At 35.9% G+C, this 24,485-nt stretch overlaps 1 protein-coding gene across 1 annotated transcript in view; it reads left to right on the forward strand.

Moving 5' to 3' along the window:
• The first annotated feature begins 18,289 nt into the window (after positions 1-18,289).
• The window catches only part of LOC148944753 (uncharacterized), a 222,363-nt gene continuing 216,167 nt past the window's right edge, over positions 18,290-24,485 (forward strand). The window contains exon 1 of the mRNA XM_089099791.1: positions 18,290-18,527. The gene's annotated coding sequence lies outside the window, so the exon portion shown is untranslated. The remainder of the gene's footprint in view (positions 18,528-24,485) is intronic.

Consider the following 24,485-nt stretch of genomic DNA (forward strand, 5'->3'; position numbering starts at 1 on the left):
ATCATCTTCTAAAATCATCTTCTAAAATACCTCAAACGGTTCTGCTTAAATCATCTTCTAAAATGTCTCAAAACTTTTCCACCCAAATAATCCCTAAACGTAATTTCTGTGTGTTCGTTTTGTTTTGGCATCCTTGAGCTGTCACATTTGAAATTCATAAGAAACCCTTTCCCGTGTTAATTTCTTCATCTCTAAGATCAAAACATTCTCCCCACCGTTAATGCGCAAGTGCAAACTTCACCCGGAGACAATTCTCCTGGACGAACACCAACAAATCAATTGACCTTGAAAGCGCATGTGCAAACTTCGCCCGGAGACAATTTTCGGAACGAACACCAACAAATCAATTTCTCGGAAATCCATCTCCCCTAGGGAGTCTATGCCCATATATGGAGTCCCGTCAGTAGTTAGACTCAATTGTAGATGGCAGCACGGTGTTCGCGTGGGAGATATTATGCCCTTCCTACTAGAAATTACTTGGTATTACCCCCCCTCCCATCCTCGAAGAATCTTATCTTTGAACCAATGTGGAACAAGCTTTTGGCCTAGCAAAACAACCATGGAGAGTACTTTTTTTTCTTTTTTTTTATTTCCTCCCAGATTTTCTGAAAACTGCTGGTTAACAATTTGTAATGCAACATTTTTGCGAGGGGTCACTATCTCTCACATGTACACCAGGTGGTACGTGGCAAGCGTTAGGGGGGGGGTCTGAAAAGTATTTTTGGGGACTGTGCCAAGCGTGACGGAACTGTGTGACACACTTGGCGTTCTGAGATGCACAACAAGTGTCGGGCTCGCATTTTCTTTCTACGGCTAGTGGATTGTTGGTTGCTAACCTTGTTTGTTAACCTAAGGGCGGTAAAAGAAAGCCTATAACTTTATTCCTACCCGCACTTTAGGCAATGCTCTTCAACCATGCTTTAAATATAATAATAGTAATCATATGACAATAAAAATAATAATATAATAATAAGGTTCTTTTGTCTACCACACTCAAGATCTTGTAACGCCACCATGAGACAATAACCGGTTTTCATGGTCTTTATACCAGACAATATTAGCTTCGGCCTGGTGGGAAACTACATTGTAGCTATATTTTAATTAAATATTTAGTTGGTATTCAGATTAGGCTAGGCTAGTTTAGGTTTCGTATTTCATATAATGCGGTATGGGCATTATACTTTATGGATAATGTATATGGTTATGCATAACCAACTTAATATAATATGGTTATGGCAAACAAAGAATCTATAATTCTTTGTTGAAGTTTTCCTAATTTTGTTAATAAAGTATTACATTTTCATCATATTTTGTTTTATTACATTAGCATTAACCAAACTTCACTTCTCGACAGAACTTGAGTGTGGTGGCTATATGACACAAGTACCAATAATAATAAAATGAGTTTAACGATCCAGAAATTCAATATAATCAGAAACAATGGTACTTATGTGTTATGCGAAAAACAATCGAGAATGTGGATCGCGAAGATCAGACAGGACAATAACCGGTTAGTTGTCAATGCATAGTGATAGAATGATACTTATGAATTATATCTTACACTGCGCTAAAGACTGTACAAGGACATACTACAGGAAACCAGTCAAACGGGTAATTGCAATGGATAAATGGATCCCAAAGCGGAATTTCTTATTGCGTTTACAATATTTAAAGGTACTTGTGCGTTATATCTTACCCACCGCTACAGACTGTACAAGGAAATACTACAGGAGACAAGCCAAACGGGTATTTACAATGGATAAATGGATCGCAAAGCGTGATTTCTTATTGCGTTTATAATATTTAATATCTAAAAATATTTAAAACTTTGGGGTATAGGAGAGAAAAAGGTACCTAGGTTAGGTTGGGTTACGTATTTAATATATTCTATGCTTTATCGCCCCCCCCCCCTAATGTGCAAATATATAGCCCAATTTTGTTTCTTCCTTTTTTATTTTGTTTCATTAGCATTGACCAAACTTGACTTCTTTCGTGGGTAAGATATAATGCACAAGTACCTATTTAAACTGTTTGTTTTTTTAGGGGGGGGAGGTACCTAGGTTAGGTTACGTATTTAATGTATGCTATGTTTTACCCCCACCCTACCCCCTAATGTACAAATATATAGCCCAAATTTATTTCTAAACTATTATATTTTCATCCTGTTTTATTTTATTTCACTAGCATTAACCAAACTTGACTTCTTTCGTGTGTAAGATATAATGCACAAGTACCGATAGAATATATTGTCTCACCATGGATGTTCAAATTAAGATTTGGGATTTGCCAAGGACCGAAGAACGGACAATTATATTTTTCCAGGATAAGGTGTTGTTGCCCAAAACAAAACACTGCGTCGATGGACACACCGTGACTTTGTACTCTTACGAGAAGCAACATTTTTGGAATTGTAACTCTAGGCCATGTTTGAAAACCGTCAATTTGCGTGTCAATACGTGGTTTTCTAAAAGTAAATGTAAAACCGGTGCCTCTACCCAAAAAGTAGTGAGAATGTGGGGTTCCAGAAAGTGTAGGAACAAATGGCACCGAGGTGCATCCCGCCGTCATTTATATTCATACTTAGTGGAGTACATGTGGCGGGTGGCAGTAAAGGCAGAAGGGCGAGTTCATTTTAACGTGATTATTGAGAACATTTCTTCGTTCTGAGAGCATATTTCAAATTTGTAGTTTTTACAATTTTACTAATAAATTATTTTATCTTGATCGTATTTGTTTTATTTCAGCGAAACAGGTTTCATTTTGTGAAATGTGTTATTTTTTTCCCGGATCCTTCGAACCAGTCTATTATCGGGGATTCCTTCCATCCTCCACCCAGATTATGGAGGCATGACCGTCTTTACGATCATAGACTGGGTGTGATAAAATTGTTCACACTTCAAACACGCAGTGCTAACCCCTTGTTATTTTAACTCATATCTTTTTTTACCTAGCCCCCAAGAAAACCCTCTGCGTCTGCCTGGGCGTCCACCAATTGAAGGCACTTCAAAACAGACGTCTGAGCTGGACTTCCAAACCCTCATAATATTTTACTTAACCGTCTCGTTTCTGTCTAGACATTTTTACATCATTGATAAGCCTTGTTGTATTCTTTCTCAGAACAAAGCACTCCTCAGAATAAGCAGCCGGATGAATCTTTTCTCTCTGCAACGAAAATAAATACCAGGTCTAAAATAAACAGAAAGTGATAGGATTTATCTTCGTACGATAAGTTCCTATCTACAATATTTACTTTTTCAAGTGGTCATAGACATGAATTGATGTTTACTATAAAACATATAAGAATTACAAACAAAAAAGGACACACTATAGGCACCTACAAAGAAAGGGGGAACCGATAATTTTTTCTACGCATTAGGAGGCCGAAACTACATAAAACTGCTCAAATGCCTTTGATATTCAGAAAGAATATGACATCTTGCTAAAAGTTTTTTGGCGAATTTACGTAGCCTTGGCCCCTCCTAACAATTATATGCAAGAGTTCATGCAGACACAGTCAGATATCTTAGCGAGGGGGGGGTGCTATTTATCCTCTGATACAAGACCGTAGAGAACATCCTTCAACTATTAAAACGAGATATCTCTTTTAGAAGTGCTTTGCTAAATACAAGCCGACGAGACGAATATTTCCCAATTTTCTGCATGGAGCAAATACGTTCATATTTATAAAATTTAGTTTTTGATAATGTAAAAACCAATGCAACTGATATAAATGTAGTTTTATCGAGTATATTATCGCATTAGTCAAGGGTAGGTTGACAGCGGTTGCTACCCTTCTGCCAAGGTGAGGCCACGCAACTGGATTTCTAGTTAACAGGTTAGGGACGGAGGCACCCCCTACGACTCGGACACACCGTGCACGCTTAGAAATATTTATATTTAGAAATATTTATAAGAAAAAACTAAAAATAGTTACTGGCTTAGATTTTCTTTGGGAGGGTGTGGTGGAAACACCAAAAATTTTCTTTGGGATATTGTAAACCCATTTTCAACAAAAAATTCCTTTTTTCCAAAAAGTTCTCATCTTTTTATTGGTCGGCTGAAAATAAACAGAAGATGTCAAATCTACCTTGGTATCGTAGGTTATATTTTGGTCAGTAGGATTTTGTTAATGAGGTTTTTTGAATTCTAATTTTAAACACAATCAGTAAAACATCAAAACTATATTTTGGTCTAACTTTTTGTTAGACCAAAATATATAATTCCCCTGGAACCGTTAATAAAAGATCTCTCAAAAAGAACGCCGAGTTTGAAAAGTGCGTTACTTTTTTGTTGCTGTTTTTGTAATTTTTTTTCCCACTGATTATTGAGGTTTTGTTTTGGTACTGTGTTTTTGTTTTCCAGGTTAATATTTGTGGTGGAAGTTCGTAAATGTGTGGTAAATTTTACTTATAGTAAATTCAAATCCGGCGTTAATTTTTAGATACCGTTTATAAACTACATTCTCATTTACACAAGGGGTTGTCCATTTTCTGGTACCTGGTGTACAACCCTGAGCACCACTAGCTTCATCAGGCGTGCCAGAACTCTAGAATGCCAGAGGGCACCGGCCCTGAACCTTCCAGTACATAGATTGTGGCTTATATACTTATAATTAAGAAAATACTTTAGGCTAAATAATAAACCAGCCAGATTTGATATAGCTTACACCCCTTATCCATTTGTAAATTAGGGATTAGCCAAGTTCTGACGCAGCAAGTGGCTAATATATTTTATACATTATATCTTTTACGAGCTGACTATATAATTTTGAAGTTAATCACAGATGAACGTATAATAAAATCTGTTTGTTCATTACAGGTAGGTGGGTTTTAATTTAAACCGTAAATGCACTTTCGTTTGTGGATTTCTTGTAACTATTAACTTCTTCAAACGAGATTACATTCATAACATAAGTGGTGTCACATAACTCTGCAAACTGTGCCTTCAAGTCAATCTGATCAAATCCACTTTTTATTTTTATCTTTTTACGTCAAAGCATATTACTGCTTTTACCTTAATATTAAAAAAAAAAAATCACATGAAATATAATAGAAACATTCAGACGTAAATTATCCTAAATATGAAGGGAATATTGCTTCTTCAACCTCACACTCTTTACACTAAAGGTCTGCTTCCACCTTATATATATATATTTTTTTTTTAATTACATGTTTTCAAACGTTTGAGTTTGCAGGCTACTGAAAAATCGCAAAGAGAAGGATAAGGGCTCAATTCCTTCCTAAGGGCTCAGCATCTTTCAAACATTTTCAGCAACAGGCTTGCTTAATTGGCTAGGCTACTTTTTTTCTGGACTTAAAATGTAGAAGTTCATATACATTTTAAAATACATTAAAAAAATTCACTTTGAATGCTGACTCCAAACATGGAAAATTCATTAAGTTTAAAAGCGCCCATTAAAACTTATTAAAACAAAATTATATTTATAATTTTAGGAAAAAAGAACAACATCTGAAAAAATGGTTGATCTATGTGGAAATTACCCCTTCAAATTCAACATGTCTGAGAACCTCTAATCAGAAGTTTGGATCCTATAAACCAAACAACACCGGATTTGATAACTTTACGAAGGACGATGGCCAAGGCGTGTTCATTGATGTGTTTTTTGTTTTTGTTTTCCAGGCAATTCCATTCTATTACGAAAAAGTGCTAAAGGTTTAACTTCTGCGTTTCTTACAGAAGGGGTGAACCTAAACTTTTTCGGAGACCACACTGTTTATATTTGACACACAAAAGGAAAGTAGAAGGAAAAGAGGACAAAAAAAAAAAAAAAATCAAGGACGGCCAGAGAATAAAGTTTTCACTTGCTGGAAATTATCCTCGTTCCATCTGATTCTTCATTTGTTCGACCATTGTTTTTTCATAATTGTGGATCCAAGGGAGGATTATTGATTGATGAATGTTCAAGATACGTAATGATCCACCACATCGCCAAGATGTTAAGAAACTGTACTCGGCCCTTAGGTCCTACCTTAGTAGTGATATTAGAAAACCGCTCACGGCAAGAACATTAACTTTTGAACAAAGAGAGTGTATTTTTTTAAAACACTCATTGAAGATCTGATGAAAGCATATTAGATCAGTCTTCTTGCGCAGAAATTTTTTCAAGAGAAAAATCATTTTTAAAACTTCAAGGGTCTAACAACTTCATTGTTGTTTGGCCATCGCAGTTCTGTTTCGTTAGGAACTGAGATACCCCTGTTAAAATTAGGATCTTGGAAGAATTTCAATGAATATTGCTTTAGGAGTAAAGTCGGCTATTTTGTCCTTTAACATTCTACCAACCCTCCTGTTGTCACCTTCGAGCAAAGTGGTAGACACGCTGCTTCTTGTTTGAACTAGAGTCAAGCAAGGATTCTCAATCAATGCAGTTGAAAAACCTAATATGGGAAACTAAATAACAAACCCATCCCCTTCGTCAGCTTTTTAGCAGAAAGGTATGCGTGTCGCATCTTTTCAAGCCAGAATTATACAAAGAAATTAGTCTGTACGATAGGGTACCAAAAGTGAGGCAGTGAATCCTCCAAAGCAACCTTTATTTCCTTACCAATTTTTCTTCTTTCTGAAAGATTTTCACTTTGTTAGAAGCGCAATCACAGAAGGGCTTTAATCTATGTCTTTGGAGAAATAAGCTGAGCCCACGGTCCATCCAAAAGCCCTCACCCCTCTCACTCATGCATGGGGGCCCATATGGGGGGGGGGCAGGGGGGGCTCTTGCCCCCCTGGCTGAATTATGCTGCATTATTTTTATATTTTTGTTCTGAGATTTCTATTAAATAGCATTAAAAGTAGCAATTAGACGAAGTTTGTCCCCCCTGGAATTCAGCTTATGGGCGCCCATGCACTCATGGATGCCGACATGGGGAAGGGGCATTGCCTGGGAAATAAGAACACAATTCAAAAATATAAAAAGGAGAAATAATCCAATTTAAATCAAGTTAAAAACAAAACTCCAAACTGCAATTGCCCCTCTCCTTTTGGAAAATTTAGTCACGGCACTCATAATCCTACTGTCAACATTCTAGCAGAAAACTAGGAATTCCTCAGCTTGGCTGAGCTGGAATCAAGCAAACACTCTAAATTGATATGTTTAGAGAACTGACGCGGGTCGGATGCCCTTCAACACCCCATCCAGCTTTCCAGCGCAAAGGTTAGCGTACTGCGCGGTGTTTAAGCAAGAATCACAAATGATCTTTTAATCTTCGTAATTGGAGGCCCAGATTGTCCTAGCGGTCCCTCCAAACACACCACTATTCCCATCTTCGGCCATTTTGCAGAAAGATAAGCATGTTGCACCCTGTTTAAAATTGAAACATGCAATTATTTCCAATCTGTATGGGTGAAGTCAAAGGGAAGGTCCCCCTATTAGCCCTCCCCTCATCGACAGTTTTTTAGAAGGCAGGAAGACAGGTTGCCTCGTGGTCGAAGCTATATCCAGCAATAATTTTCTACTTGTTAATAGAGGCTCGAAGTTGGCTTTTAGCCCCTCCAAAACACGCTACCCGTAACACCAACGTGTTATAAAAACAGTATGGATTTTACACCTTGTTTGACCTGGAATCATGAAAAAGTCTTTAATTTGCATGATTTGAGAACCAAAGTGGGGTGGTAATGCTGTCAAAGCCACCACCCGCTTCACCATCAATTTCGTAGTAGAAAGCTAAGCATGTTTCATCTTGTTAAAATCAAAAACGCGTAAAAATTTTTCGATCTGAATGATTGAGGTAAATAAATCTCCAACAAATGTTGGTCAATAGGTATTGTTCTAGTCCTAGGCAACTACACGGGGGTTGACGTCCTTGTGTGTAGAGCTTGACCGTACTAGGGCCTAAAAGTTCTTGATCCGAAGCCTGTTAAGTACTGCTACCAGCTTGCCCGAGTATACTTATAAGGTCATTAGGCAATCCTTATCTTTTAAACTATATAGTATATGTAGAATTTTTATCTGTTGCACAAGGTAACCAACTACTCATTACCAGGACTAGCAGTATATCACCATTGAATTGGTAGCACTGAGAACCTCAGTCCAAAAAAAAAACTAAAAATACATTAAAACGTGTCCTTTCTGTTATATAATGGGTATAAAATTTTTTTTTGAGATGCTCATTCCCCCTCCCACTGCGAAAAATCGGCTGAATTGCTCTCTGGATTTGATAACGAGCACTAGCGTGATCAAAGTTGCAGCTAAGCTGTGGCAAAAATCTAAGTTGGTGGTTTTGAATCTTAATTGTGTGGCTGGTAGAAAAAGAAATATTCTGGCTAGATTTTTTTCACATTATTAAGGTGGTGAAAAGGGTCCAAAATTATCAGTGTTTCGTATCAGTGCGAAAGCGCACCGTCAATGCTCATGCCCATGTATGGTGGGTATTAAAAACTGTACCAAAAGTGCCAAATTTGAACCAGAAGGGACAAATTCTTATTTTACTCGACAAATAGTGGTTTTCATTGGCTGTAAATGACATTTTAACTAAAAGTGTAAAATACCACTCTCCCTTTCACTAACTTTATGCCAGCGGAAAAGGTCTCTAATTAGTTGAAAATAATGCCACGCGATTACTTTAATCTAATCAAAGCCCATTGATCCATCATGATCACTTTGATCCATCATGATCCGTCTGGTTCGAATTCCGGCACTTCTGGTGTATTTTCTAGTACCTGCCATACATGCGCATGCGCAATAACCATGCACAAGAGCACAAGTGCAAAATAGTAATACTTCTGTGTTCTTCTTTTAAAATTACTGTGACACTGGTGGACCACATTTACTACCTTGATTGTTGATGAAGTGGTTTCGATTAACTGTTTGCCCATTCCTGTATACTTTTAAATGCCCCATCCCCGAAGAAAATTCTACAACGTCGTTTATCGTGTGCGGCTCTTAAATTAGCAAGACTGTGCTAACATTTAAGAATTATAATTTTTTTGGTTTTCAGTTTAATTTTACTACTTTAATAGGCCACTTATAAATAGTAACCGATCATGAGTTTTCACACGAACACCATATTTGGGAGACCATTGGACACCAGCCAGGACATCTAGAAATAGCCTGTAACGATAAACTACAAGAGAAGGTATTTGGTCGACTTTACAGATAGGTGTTAGAATTCTGTCAATTGACAAATTACAGATTATTGACTGATTGAGTCTTCAGGAATTTGTCATATAGTTCTTGCATGCATATGGATATCACGATAAATTCAAATGAGAATAATTATTTAAATTTCCGAAGAGAGAAAAGGTTAAAATTTTAATCGCATACCAACAAAATGTACATCTGAGGGAATAGTGACTCCCTTAAGAGATGCAAATTTTTATTTGGGTTGGATAAAATTGATTCTACATTTCTTTAGGAAATCTGCATTAAGTGAATTTAAAACGGAAAGTGTAAATGTATAAGTGTGTTGTCTATAATACACAAGTATCAAGTGAGGAGTGCAGCTAATATAAAATATTATTTAGTATTGGGAATATGCACAAAGTCTAAATTAATAAACTCGTATACATTTTAGGCAATGATAAAAAATCATTAGTCATCCATATCCAAACTACCAAGGACCCCAGCCTTCAAGGACCCTAACCTTCAAGGGCCCCAATACGCCCCCCACCAAAATTTTTGGCTCCTCCCCCTCCCCACCACATTTTTAAAACTTTTTTTAAAGTTTATTTTTTTATTTTTTTAACTTTTATTTTTATTTTATGTTTTTCAACATTGAAATTTTTTTCAACTTTTTTATATGTCTTAGAATGACATAAAATATACTTAAAACAAAAAAAATCACACTTAATATTTTCGAAACACAAAATGAGAATGATATAGAAATGTTAGTCGTGACTTTAACTATTAGAAAAATAATGTTTGTAGTAGCACTTTTGTTTTTTCGGTTTGATGTTTTATGGAAGGACAATTTTTCAAATTTTTTTTATTTATGCAGCTGTACCAGTGAATTTATGCGGCTGTACCAATTAATTACTAAGCACAAACATTAAAATGTTTTTCGTCTTTTGGATCCATGTACCTTAGGTTCAGTTAAGATTTTTCTTTATATTTGAAAGTTTGGCTACCAAGGACATGAAATTACAAGGTTTTTTCGTCCCTTGGATTCATGTACCTTAGTTTGAATTAATATTTTTCTTTATATTTGGAAGTTTTGGTACCATGGACATGAAATTAAAAAGTTTTTCGTCTCTTGGATCCATATGCCTTAGGTTCAATTAAGAGCAAAACGGCTTTTATATTATTTTTTATACTCACTCACCAACTAAAAGACTTGGAATTTGCCAAGTAGTTGAGTTTGTTGTATTCAAAAGTGCTTTTTTATTGATTTTTAATTCTCAGTCATCAATTAAAAGACTTGAAATTTGCTCTGATCGTTTGTTTTGTTTAATGTGATTTTAAGACGTGGAGAAAAGTTGTAAAATTTCAGTTCAATAATAAAAAAAACTAAGTAAAAACACTTTTTCCACTATAATAATAAAATAACTACTAGAAACAATAATAAATAAAAACCACTAGAAACATTTTTCAAATAGAAAACTCACGACAGACACATTTATATCATCCTCATTTTGTACTTTTAAAATGTCACTGGTGATTTTTTTTGCTAGATGTATATTTGATGTTACTTTAAGACATGGAAAACAAAAGTTGAAAAAAAATGTAAAAAAACGAGAAAGACAGAACGAGAAACGACGAAACGAGAAAAAAACGAGAAATAGAAAGACAGTTCCATCACCCATCAGAAGTTAATGTGCACAGTTCCATCAACCATCAGAAGAAATTGTCTGTTAGAGTACAAAAAAAGATCTCTATCGATTGTTTATAAGAATCCAAATAAAAATAACTTCATTTATTATACATGATGTTACTTCAAAGTCACTTTTATTATTAAATTACATTCTTGACAGTCAAAACTCTGATAATAATGTTTCCAAGATTTTTCTTTTATAACAAAACATTGGCTTGAGTTAAGGACTGGAAGCCCTCTCTAACTGCTGGCGAAGAAATAGAACAATCTATCCATAAGCCATCTACAATTTCACCCTTCTGCAAACATGCCAACGCTGTTAGTATGAATTTCAAATCATAGTTGGAGTTGTGCATTTAAACCAGTAGAAAGTAGTGTTGTTTAAAATTTAAATTACAAGATTTTTGGGCCAGTCCAGAAAAGTTAATCCCCCCATAAAATTTAATTACTTAAACGATTATGGTCACGGACTGGTATCTCTCCAATACGCTCAACAAATTTCCCCCTTGCAAACCCAAAATATTTCCTCATTTTTATAGCCAACACATCCTCTGTTGATAGATTCATTGGACAATTTTTATTGTGCAGCCGTGAAATCGACTTATTGGCAGTTTTAATAAGTGCAACCATGGCTGCACCCACACAATCTTCCCCATCCAATGTCTCAAATACCTCCTCCAATTGTATGGTATTACTAGCATCTCTTTGTTCCTGGGCATAAGAGACCGGAATGGGTTCGTATTCTTTAAAACGATTTGAATTCAATGGATCGTAGACTTTCAGGGGTTTAGCCTCGATATCTAACGCCATCTTGTCACTCTGCAAGAGTGAATTCTGAAACTTCTTGAGCCACAAGATGGCCACAAGATCACCTAAAACTGTCTCAACGAACTGGTACCCATAACGCTTACAGTGCCTCAAGTGATATTTTAATTTTAACTTTGTACGGAATCTAGAGTGTCACCCCAGTCTCGTCATCAAATCTTCATTGCCACTTGGTGTGCTAGTGTTTTCCAAACATTATTTAAATTCATCTTTTGATATTTGATTAAATTCCAGAAAACGTTATAACATATGTTTATTGACATAAACAAATTTTTGGAAGTTTTATGAGTTTAAAAACTTATATAAATAACTTTGAAATGATACAAGTCTTCTACGATTTGTTACCAAATCTGATATCAAATCAAGTAGATTGTTGGTGTTTCCTTGGAAAATAACTTGATTCCTTTTACCATCAACTTGAACATACTCACTTTCGGCGACATAGGTCAAGAGTCTTTTACATTGCTCCTGATAAGACAGAGGCATTATTTCTGCAACACTTGTCAAAACTGTAGACAATGATGAATTATCTTCTTTTGGTGGTGGTGGTGGCGTTGAAGTTAAGGAACTTTGAGTTCCTTAGAACCCTCGCCTGCCACTCCTTCCGGGGTTTCAGTCTCACCCGCTTGACCGCTAAGAGTGGTCAACTTGCTAGTGGGTCTGCATGCCTAAGTGCTTGTAAAGTAGTTACAAGCTTTTAGTAAATGCTTTATTTTTCTTTTAGTCCTTTTAAGTCCTGTTATTAAGCTATTTTTGAGGGCCATGTGTGATTCATTTCCCACCCCTTGAAATTTCATGATGAGTCTTAAATAATTACTTACGAGAGGGTTCGTATTAATGCTGTCCATTTGTGTTGCTTCTTCCCTACGAACTCCAGCAGTAACTGCTCGATTCAAGCTGGATCATCAATGGGGACCTGTAAAAAGATAATAAATATTTATTTTCCCCCATGAAACACTTGTGTTAATAGTCTGAAAAAAAAATATTATTAATAAGCTGAAGGCTCTCAAAGCCACCATGAAGCCCCTTTGATTTGGCGAAAATATTTTCTTTTTAAAAGGAGGTATATTATTATAACAGTGATGAAAAATCAATTTTATACAATCAGGGCCCTCAAACCCCTCAGAACTATCAGGCAAGGTGCCCAACAATCCCAGCCATTTTCCCTTTATTGAGCTGAAAAGAATGCGATATTTTAGCTATTCCTTTAAAGGCCAGGACCACAAACAGCAGCACCGACCTAGGGCTCTCTCAATGTCCTATTAGCCTGACAAATTTATCTTAGTCTCGCAGTCCTTGTGTAGACTTTTTATTGATAAAACATGTAATATGCCATCAAGCTTTTTGAAAAATATCGTTATGTCTGGGTCTCAAATAATTGCATATACCTAGAGGCTGGTCTTATCGGTGTCGCCTTGCGCAGATTGTGGTAGACTCTCCAAATTTTCTCCTTGTAGGGGTATAGAGGGCTCCACATCATGACTCTGCAGGGGGAGGGCAGGTCTTGAAGGGCCCCAATCATGATCGCATGCCCTCGTTTTCTTTGCGGGTGGAGCCCCTTGCTCGGGATTTTCCTGAAATAAGAATTAAATTTTAGTTTTACAAATAGTTTGAGTCTTAAAATCCCAGTTTTCCTTGAATTTAAGACGAATAACTCTTTTAGTTTTCCAAATAATTGCCTTCAAAAATCTAATTTTTCAACATGTATTGTGTACCGACTCAAATTTAACTCGAATAATGCATCCCCCCTCACCTCACCCCCTTATATATCAATGTTAGCAACCTTTTCTTTCCAATTTAAATTGTTAGCTTTCACTGTAGTATTTAACCTTAGAAGCTTTTCATGTTCTGAAAGACTGTTTTTATGGTCCGCAAGGCTAAACAAGAAAATTATGAAAAAAAATTTTCCATAAAATAAGTTTTTCAACACAAAAGTAAACAACTCCATTATACCAAAATTAGCAAAAATAGAATCAATTAATCTGCCAAAGTGAAAGCGACTCGTTTTAATAGTAACTGAAAACTCCAAAAATGGAATATTTGACAGAAAATTAATGAGCATCGTAAACCGTAAGTATTTCTATTCCCTGATTAAATCTTTGCATTTGTATGTGTTTTTATTCTTTCTATAATATGTTATAGTAAAAGAAAACATTCTGGCGATAGATATTCTATTTTTTTTGCAGTATAAATCTTTACACGTGAGCTACACAAGTTTTATGCAATATCATTCAATTGTAATAAAAGAACATTCTGGAATAAAGAATAAATTTTTAGTTTTCTCGTCCAATGGTTTCATCATATTCCTTCAATAAATTCGAATTTAATAACCCGTGCATAGCCAAAAGATATGGTATTTTATGACTTCAAAAATTACTACATGCCACCTCTTGCTTACATTATGTAGGGAGGAAGGGATCACACAACAATTCATTATTATACTCAAAATGACCATGTTTGCCTATTTGCATTTACTATAAAAAATATATTATCCACCCCTTCATTTAAAGCAAAAATAAGGTACATTTTTTGAACATTTCGCGTAAAGATTTAACTTGCTAAAAGCATCTAATTTAGCGGACAAAAGCAGATGTTAAAAAACAACCCTTTCCTCCAATTATTTAATTCTATACCAGATGATACCTGTTCATGGACATGTTTGCGTGTGTTTAACCCATCTGCCATATTAGTGAAAAGCGCATTTAAATAACAAACACAGTAAAAAGTATATTTTTCATGAGAAAAAGAGACTATTTATCTGCGATATAGCTATGCAATTACAGAAAGGGTCAGGGTTTTACTTGTTAATTTTATATAGAGGATTATACTAGCTCTAATTTGAATAATTTCATCCTATGTTTTTGGTGGGAGGAGGGAGGCTATCCTTAATGTGTATAGAATCATACCTGCAAATAGGCTCAAGCCAAATCTTTTTCAAAAATCGTGGTGTACTGTTCATCTCGAAAGTTAGACTGATGATTCTCCACGTTTGGATCCGAGTTTTATAGGCACCAGGGGATAAAGAAAATTAACTGGTCCATTACCCGCTATGATAAAAACAATTTCTTGCGTAACGCTGTTGAAAATCAATAGGTGTCTAGACCACATAAAGGGAACCCTTTGTTCTTTTTTGAAATCAATACATAACGGGGGGCGCCTTTGTCTTTATTAGCAGTAATGAAAATAAAAGGGCTTGTGTAAACCAAAAATCCTATGCAAGCTTAGAACTATGATCTATGTATACAACTAGGGGTTCCCCACTTGACTGGAGGGGCCCTGAGGGTTTTTCCTACCTTGTCCTTGTAGGTTTTTAAACAATTGCATAAAAACCAAATAATTCTCGAAGAAAACATTTGCATAAGTAAACAATTAGGTAACAACCAACTCCCTGTAGTATTACGTAAAAAACAGGTGTGTCTAATCAATACCAACGTCTTGAGGGATTAGCAACTTCGAGTATACCCCCTTTGGGCCTTTTTAAAAGCCTTATGGCGATACTACTAATAGCCATCACCTTCTTGTTCTTTTAATGTGCCCCCTCTCCTTAAAAATTGTTTAAATTTTGTAACTATTAATTTGGTCAAAGTAGGCAAAAGATGTAATAGCTATGCCTCCAGGGATGCAATAGCCGCCAGAGCCACGGGGCAAGTACTGTAAATTACGTAATTTATAAACTATTTACATGCAGGATTTACCATTAGGAAAAGGGGTAAGTTTCGATTCTGTGTATATCCAAAAAGGCCAAAGGTATTAAGATGAAATTTTGGAGAATGTTGAGAGATGTCTTAAACTAAAACAAGGGCACTCCAGCTTATAACAAGGCTGATTTTCACATCCAGCTTATCACAAGGCTGATTTTCAGTATTTTTAGAACGGCTGAGGGTACTAAGTTTAAACTTTCAGAACATATTAAGGGGGATGTTATAAAGTGGTTGGAGGTCTGCCGGCCACCCTCTCATGCCCTTGTTAGCTGCCCTCTCTCCAAAACATCCAATCAAAATCTTGAAATAGCCATCTTACCCAAAATAGTCTAGAGGTCAAATAACTATAAATATGGGAATGACATGATCTTCCACAGATTTGGAGAGGAATGCCGAACAAAATTAAAACATGCTATGCGCATGCTGGTTGTTAAAAGGGCGCGTCAGCAATATCTAGGGAACAGCTAAGGGTATTAAGTTGAAACTTACATGGTATGTTGCAAAGTGGTTGGAGGACTACAAGTACTCTTTTCCCCCTTTGTTTTTTTTAGATGCCTCCTCCCCTCGACGCAATTTTGAAAAATTAATTTTATTCAAAAAAGGCGAAACGTCTAGTAGCTATGCCTTCGGAGATGCGATGCCCCCCAATGTCTCAAGGGCAAGGATTGCAAATAATGCAATTTACCCTTTTTAATTGTAGGAGTTGTCTTTAGGACAAGGGGGATTATTTGACGCTGATTGTATTCGAAAAGGTTATGTGTATCTAGACGAAATCCAAAGGATTGTTGAGGGGCATGTTTAACTAATCAAATAATACTATGTGCATCCAGTTTTTCAAAAAGATGTATTTGCAATATCTCAAGAGCGGCTGAAGGTATTAAGTTTAAACTTTCACGAAACGTTGAAGGGGATTTTGTAAAATAGCGAGAGGATATCAAGCCCCCTTCTTATGCCTTTTTAGCAGCCAATTCCCCAAAGACTTCTGATCAAAATAGTCGGAAACTCAGTTAACTATGTTTCCGTCAATGGCAAAAAAAACCTAGGGCATTAAAGCAAAACTTTTAGAAAATGTTTGAGGGGGATGTGAAACAAATCAAAACAAACCATATGTAGGAGGGCTTTCAAATGGGTACAATAGCAATATCTAAGGAATGACAAAGGGTATTAAGTTATCATGTTGAGAAGAAAGTTGAAAAAGGAAAGGAAAACAATAAGCACCCCTCCTCTCACCCTTTTAGATGCTCCTCTTTACGCTGGTAGAAATACTAAAAAGTGATTCTATTCAAGATATTCACAAGGTCCAATAGCTTTGCCCCCGCGGATGCCATGCCCCACAGCCCCCGGGGGAAAGATAGTAAATTATCCAGTTTGTCCATTTTTAACTTACATTTCATTCGTCCATTTCATTCAGCATACATTCATTTTTAACATGTGTCCATTCATTCTATTGACGCACAAACGGGAGGGGGGCTTGGTACCCCTCAAATGACAAATATTACCGAACTTATACGGAACTTCCATTTGCGTGTCTGGCTAGTCCACCCAAACATTGATGAGATACATATATGCTGTTTCATGAAACCAGTAGTTTTTCATTTACATTATTCATTTTAACACAGATTCTTGACACAAACTAACTCTAAGTTTTCAGAACTTGTAATTGTTACTTCAAGAAAACCATAAACATATGCCACATGACGAAAATACCCAAAAACTATACCCAGGATTAAGTGACAAGCTTCAATTGCAAAAAGTCACTTTCCGAGAAACAGTTAGCTCCCCTCAATGGACGCATAAGGGGGGCTTAGGGCCCCTCAAATCGTAAATATTCCCGAACGTCTGATTCGAATCATCACTAAAATTAAATTTTTTTTGCCACCGCCTCTCCAAAGAAATTTTTACATACTTGCCAGTTTCGTCCCCCCAGACAATATGATGAGGTGTTATTGAGTAATTTTTCATTCACATCATTCATTTTCACACAAATTCTAGACACTATGAAAATTTCTAATTATTATTTCAAGAAAACCATAAACACATGCCAATAATGAAAATACCCATAAAATAGACACATGGTTAACTAACAAACTTTAATTGCAAAAAGACACTTTAGGAGAAAATAGTTAGCTTCCCCAGATGGAAGCGTCAACGTAGGGGAGGGCTTAATACCCCTCAAATCCCAAATATTACCGAATTTCTCGGAACTTGTGATTCGAATTTTCAGTAAAAAAAAAAAAATTTTACCACCCCCTTCCCCAGAGAAATTTCTACATACCTGCCTGATTCCTCCGCCCAGACAGTCTGATTAGATGTTTAATGAATCTAATAATTTTTCGGTACTCCTGTATTAAACGTACTCTTTTACTGCAATGGTATCTAGTCACGGTACTGCAATGGAAACCAGTCACGAAAAACCAGTTTTTGACGGGTTAATTCAAGACACCGCTATAGAGTATTGCAGTGCATAGCGTGGTTTTCATTGCGTATACGATATTTAAACTGTTATTTTTTGGGGTTTAGGGGGGGGGGGTACCTAGGTTAAGCTAGGCTACGTAATAATATATGCTATGCTTTAAAAACCGCCCCCCACCCCCTAATGTGCAAATATATAGCCCAAATTTGTTTCTAAACCAATATATATTCATCCTATTTTATTTCATTATCATTAACCAAAATATTAGTATATAAAAGAGTACGTTTAATACAGGGGTACCAATTTTTCATTCACATTATCCGTTTTAACACAAATTCTAGACGCTTTGAGAATTTCTAATTATCATTTCAAGAAAACCATAGAAACATGCCAATAATGAAAATACCCAATAAATAGACCCCGAATTAAGTAACAAGCTTCAATTGCAAAAAAAATCGCTATCGGGGAAAAAGAGTTAGCTTCCTCCACCCAGACAGTCTGATGAGACAGATGGTCATTTGCAAAGAGAGAGAGAGAGAGAAGCGAGAAAACTAGCTCTCTGTGTTGTCTCTTCCAGTCAGTCACATTGTCTTGGCTAGACTGCAGTTAGATTTAAGAAGAGTTTGTGCTAAGATATGATAATGTGTCTAGTCTTTGAAACATATAATTGTGCCTAAAATAGATGTGCTAAAACGTGTGCAGAGCTGTGATTCCTTTGGATGCGATTTTATTACTATGGATAGATTCTTTGGGGAGTAGGAATTAGCAGAGCTGAATGCTTGGGACCAATGACTGCTTTAATTTGGTTCTTCCTGCAATTTTAAGGTAAGTCAGTGGTTCTTCAAGGGGCCCTGCCCAGGTATTGGTACAATTCTACTTTTGGCTATTTTGGAAAGGGGTCAGGTTAGGAAAATGTGTAAATATTTACCAAATCATATTATTGAGTTACGACTAAAGTGAATATACCACTCGATGCCTTTTTATGCTCTTTACGCATATAATAATAATTTTTGTCGGAAATGAATTTTAGCCCCCATCCCTCTATATACCAATTCATGGTATATATTTGCACATTAGGGGGGTGGGGGTACTTTTTATTTCCGATGTAAATGAGAGGTAAGATTAAGCTTTCCCCCCACCCCCCTAATGTGCAAATATATACCCTGAATTGGTATATAGGGGTAGGGGTAAATATTTACCCTCAAAATGATTATCATATTCGTAAAGAGCATAAAAAAAAGGCATCGAGTGGTATATTCACTTTATTCGTAAGTCAATACTATGATTTGGTAAAAATTTACCATAAAGTTACCCCCACCCCCCTAATGTGCAAATATATACCCTGAATTGGTATATAGGATATAGGGGTGGGGGCTAAAATTCATTTCCGACAAAAACGATTATTATATTCGTAAGGAGCATATTATATTCGTAAGGAGCAAAAAAAGGCGGTAAATATCTACCAAATCATATTATTGACTTGCACATAAACTGAATATACCAATCGATGCCTTTTTTATGCTGATTACGAATATAATAATCATTTCTATCAGAAATGAATTTCAGCCCCCTCCTATATATGCCAATTCAGGGTATATTAAGGCCGTATCCGGGGGGGTGAGGGGTTTACCCGGTTTGACCCCCCCCCCCCTGAAATTTTTGACCGATTCGAAAATAAGTCGAAAATTAGTCAAACCTAGGTAGAAATCATTAAAATTAGTCGAAAACTGAGTCAAAAATTAGTAACCCCCCCCCCCCTAACGTAGAAATATATACCCTTAATTGGCATATATAGGGGGGGGGGGGCTGAAATTCATTTCCGATAGAAATGATTATTATATTCTTGATCAGCATAAAAAAAAGGCATCGAGTGGTATATTCAATTTATGCGTAAGTCAATAATATGATTTGGTAGATATTTACCAAAAAGGCATCGAGTGGTTCACTTTAGTCACTTTAGTCCTAACTCAATAATATGATTTGGTAAATATTTACCGGAAAATGAAACCTCCAGGGATGGGTCTACAGGCTAAAGTATGTCCCGGAAAGGGACTTTGAAGTCCCTTCCTCCGCTGCTTCTCTCTCTAGAGGGTCCTGAAATTTACATTTTACTTTTGCATTTTACAAAACAACATTTTACTTTAATTTTCAGTTATCAGTTTCTTTTTCTCTGGCATTAGTTCTGAAAATGTAATTTCTGTTACTTGAGTAGAATTTTAAGCCATATCAATGTTTTTTTTCTTCAAAATTTAGGAAATGTATTTCCATAGTCTATCTTTAAAACCTTTAAATTTGGACTGAGTAAAGTTGTGAAGCTGAAAACAATTTTGTTGTACTTCATTTAAGCAGAAGATATAATTTGCAAGGTTTCACTTTTATATCACATAGATTTTAAAGTTCATCAAAGGTCAGGACCCTCTAGAGGAAGAAGGAGTGGAGGTAGGTGCTTCGAAATCCCTTCCTGGGACAGACTTTGGTAAATTTTTCGTTGTTCGTATTATTGACTTATGAATAAAGTAAACGTAGCACTCGATGCTATTTCCAAATATAATAATCATTTTTGTCGGAAATGAATTTTACCCCCCACCCCTATATATACCAATTCAGGGTATATACCATACTTTAGCCCGTAGACCCATCCCTGAAAGTTTCATTTTCCTAAACTAACCCCTTTCCAAGATAGCCAAAAGTAGCTAAAGCAGAATTTTACCCAGGTAGGCTATCTAAGAAGGGAGGTCGATAACGTTCCGATTCAACATAGTCAAATAAGAAATAGGCTATACCATTTGATTCCCCATTCAACAGCAATTCCAATTATAATAATTGATACCGTAAAATTTGAGAGAAGGGTATAATAGGAATAAGCTATCCAAAAGCTTCAAAAAATTGAAGGCTCATAAGCTAGGGTTAAAAAACGAAGTCTGAAAAAACAAATCAAATGTATTGACCTGACTGTATGCCTATCGGCCTTAGTTCTGTCCTAGGATGGATGATAGACTATCATCATGAGGAAAAAATAATCATTTTGATACAACTCGCTAGGGTAAAATTCAAGACGATCTACTTTTCGCTATCTTGGAAAGGGGAAATGGAAAATGCTTAGGAAAATGAAACATTTCTAGGTCTAGGAAAAATAGTTGTTTAGACCAGGCCCACATTGCCTTTCCATTTACAAATTAACAAATGAAAATATAGAAAACAGTATAATATTTTAAACAAGACAGTAGAAAAAATGTTTTAATAATATGAGATGTCCGATTGTGTTCGTTGCTATTTCATCGTGCTATTTGCAGTGACAAACAGTTGTCATATTGGATATCATTAATATATGGGTTTTTGTTTTTTGTCTCTTTTTGCCTTTTATTTCTATGTTCTGTTTGATTTAGCCTAGTTTATTTTTTTATATATTTTTTTTTCTGTTGATAAAGGTTTCTGGATCCGAAGTCGAATTATTCGGACCTTTCTTATTTTGCTTTATTTTTTTTTCCACTGTCATTTTTAAAATATTATGTCTGTATTTTCGCTTGTTTAATTTGGTCTAGGGGAAAAAATATAGGCCTAGTCTATCACTAAATGCTCCATTCAGTGTAGACTGAATGCTCAATTTCTTCCTCTTTGGGGCTCTTCTTTGGGGTCTGAGGGCCCAACTTAAAATATGTTGGTTCTTTTTCAAGCCCATTTGGGGGGGGGAGAGTGCCAAATTTGTATTTCAATTTTGGGCCAAGATACGGCCCTGTCAATCCTGGATATGGCCCTGCTTAAAGGTATAAGTTTTAAGCCAATTAAAACAGTTTGTCCTTTTTGGGTATCCACTCCCTAATCTAAGATCATTGTGTACCTTAGGGCCCCCTTGGTCCAGGGACTTACGGTTTTAAGCTTAAGCCCGTTTGGAGTTTTTTTTATTCCTTTCCCTTTGGGTTCCCGTAGGCCAAGGACTTAAAGATGTAAGTTTCAACCCTATCTGAAAAATGGGCCCTTTTTGGAGGCCCGTGATCCTACTCCAAAACTTGTTTTTCTGCATCAGGTTCCTGTTGGGACAAGGACTAACTGCAATAAGTTTCGGTACTTTTGTCTTATAGCCACCACACTCAATATCTTGTTTCGCGAAGATGAGACGATAACCGGTTTTCATGGTGTTTATACCAGACAATATTAGCTTCGGCTCGGTGGGAAACTACATTGTAGCTATGTTTCAATCAAATATTTAGTTGTTATTTTGGTTAGGTTAGGTTACGTATTTAATATAATAAGGTCTGGGCGGCCCCCCTTCCATAATTCTTTGTTGTAGTTTTCATAATCTTGGTGATAAAGTATTATATTTTCATCATATTTTTTTTTTTTTTACCGTTAACCAAACTTCACTTTTCGACAGAACTTCAGTGTGGTGGCTATAAGACACAATCACCTAAGTTTCAAAGTGATCAGAAAACTATTTTTTTTTTAACCATAATGGGGTTTCTAACACACTCTTCCCTCCTCGAACAGAATGTGTGGTGGACTTTCTCTGGAGAATTATCCCAGAAAGTCTCGCTAATCACACATCCAAGATTGTGGTTACCTTTTCATAGTTTTTTTTTGTCGATTCTTAAATTACCTTAGCTATTTAATGTTGCTTATATGTTTTTTGCAATTTTTGATATCAATTATTGGAACTATAAATAGATGATGGTGCCAAATTTCGCTTAGAGGGCCTTAAGTGGTAGAACATAAGTTTCTCTTTGCATCTCTAGGTGCCGTCTATGCTTGTCTCATAATCAACGAGAAACATCTAGGGCCACTAGGCTATCAAAATTTATTGTTTTTTGTTGTTTTGTCGGCATAAAATTTTTTAAAGGGGCAAATTAATCTTGCACTAACTTAGGCATGCTAGCTTCTCCCTCTTTGGGACAGGGGGAATTTTTTCATGTTGCTATAAGTAACACTTTCAGCAAAAGGAGGGTGGAAAGAGCATGTAAAAGAGATGATTAAGAGAAGGAAAGCAGTTTCAGCTGCCATTTTACGTAATTCAAGGCTTTCAAGTATAAAAGATCTAAAAATGCATAAATATGTTTTTAATTCTAAAGTTTTACCTACTATCGATTACGGAGCTGAACTCTGGGGCATGACCCGGCACCACAATTGGAATCAATTCAGCTGCAACACTTTAAAGAGATTAACTGGTCTTCACGTAACGAACCACAATCAGACAATAAAAGGTGACCTAGGTATATTTTCGCTGAGAATGAGTAGATTAGCACAGATGATCCGCTACTGTCTAAAAGTTCTAAGTCTACCAGAAAATAGGTTAGCAAAAGCAGCTTATGTGGAAATGCTACGGTCGAAACGTAAAAGATCGTGGCCGTATCAAATAAAAAATGTTTTAGATGGATTAGGATTATCATATATTTGGAATGAGGGGCTAGGGCCCTCAGATCAGAGTGAGCCGTTTTTGGCTATGATTATAGAAAGAATAAAAGACCAGGAAGTCCAAATGAGGACCCAGGCAGTTAAAACATCTGGAACATTGAAGTTTTATTCCCATGTAAAAGAGATATTTGGACTTGAATATTATTTTAAACTAGGATTACCGGGGGAGACATTGAGAACTTGGTTTCGGATCCAAGCGAATTGCCTGCCACTAAAAACTAGAAAAAGAGTATTTGAAAGAAAAAGGGTGGCTCCAGATGCAGATGTGGATTATTCTTGCCCCTGATGTAACCTAGGTATTGAGGATGTGGCCCACATTCTCACAGAGTTCCAGTAAATTTCTCTATTGAGGGAAAGGTATGGTGAGGGTGTTAACTTAGAGTTCCGTGGTATCCTGAAAACGACTGTAAAAAGGACAATCAGGCAGTTATGTAAATATGTAAATGAAGCGTTGACATCAATGAGTGAAACTTGATATTTATGTTATTTTTTTGAAGAGTGTAATTAAGAATACTGTTCTGTATGGCCTTTTTTTGGCTTATAATAGATTACTATTATTATTATACTAATGAGAGACGAAACCCGCCAGACTGGTTATTTTCAAGAGACGGTTATTGAGATATGGAATGCAGAGTAGTTTTCATTGCGTTTACGATATTTAGACTGTCGTTTTTTGGCGTTTAGGGGGGAAGGTACCTTGGTTAGGTTAGGTCACGTATTTAATATATGGTATGTTTTACTCCCTCCCCCCCCTAATGTGCAATTATATAGCCCAAATTTGTTTATAAACTGTTATATATTCATCCTGTTTTATTTTATTTCATTAGCATTAACCAAACTTGACTTTTTAGAAGCTTCCGTATAATTCACCAGTACCTTTAGTAGTTTTAACCCCCTTAAATATTTTTGTGAGATAACAGGGAGGTTTAATGATGCCAATGGATGATTTGTATTTTAAGACTCTGACTTTTATACCTTATTTTTGAAAAAAAGAACATGTTCGTCATTTTTGGAACTAGGATAAGATAAGATAAGAGATAAGATATTTATTTCTAGAAATTGCTATCACAAGCCCTGAAGGGCCGAATTCGAATTTCGAAGTCCATAAAAAAACAAACAAGCAAGAAAATCATAACAAAACCACAACAACTTAAAGATTGGCAACCAATTAAAAAAAAAAATAAAAAAAATAAAAATAAATAAATAATCAAATATCGGAATGCTGTATGATTCCTTTGTCACTTATATTAAAAACTTCAAAATAACAACTAGTTAATAAGATAAAAACTAATAAAACTGAAAAAAAAAATAATATACACATTAACAAATATTTAAAAAACAACATAAAAAGGGGATAGGGAACAAAAAAAAAGAGTA

This window comes from Artemia sp. Qi Xiang Cuo, chromosome 14 (genome assembly GCF_049724085.1).
Source record: "Artemia sp. Qi Xiang Cuo chromosome 14, ASM4972408v1, whole genome shotgun sequence".
Classification (NCBI taxonomy): Eukaryota; Metazoa; Arthropoda; class Branchiopoda; order Anostraca; family Artemiidae; genus Artemia; species Artemia sp. Qi Xiang Cuo.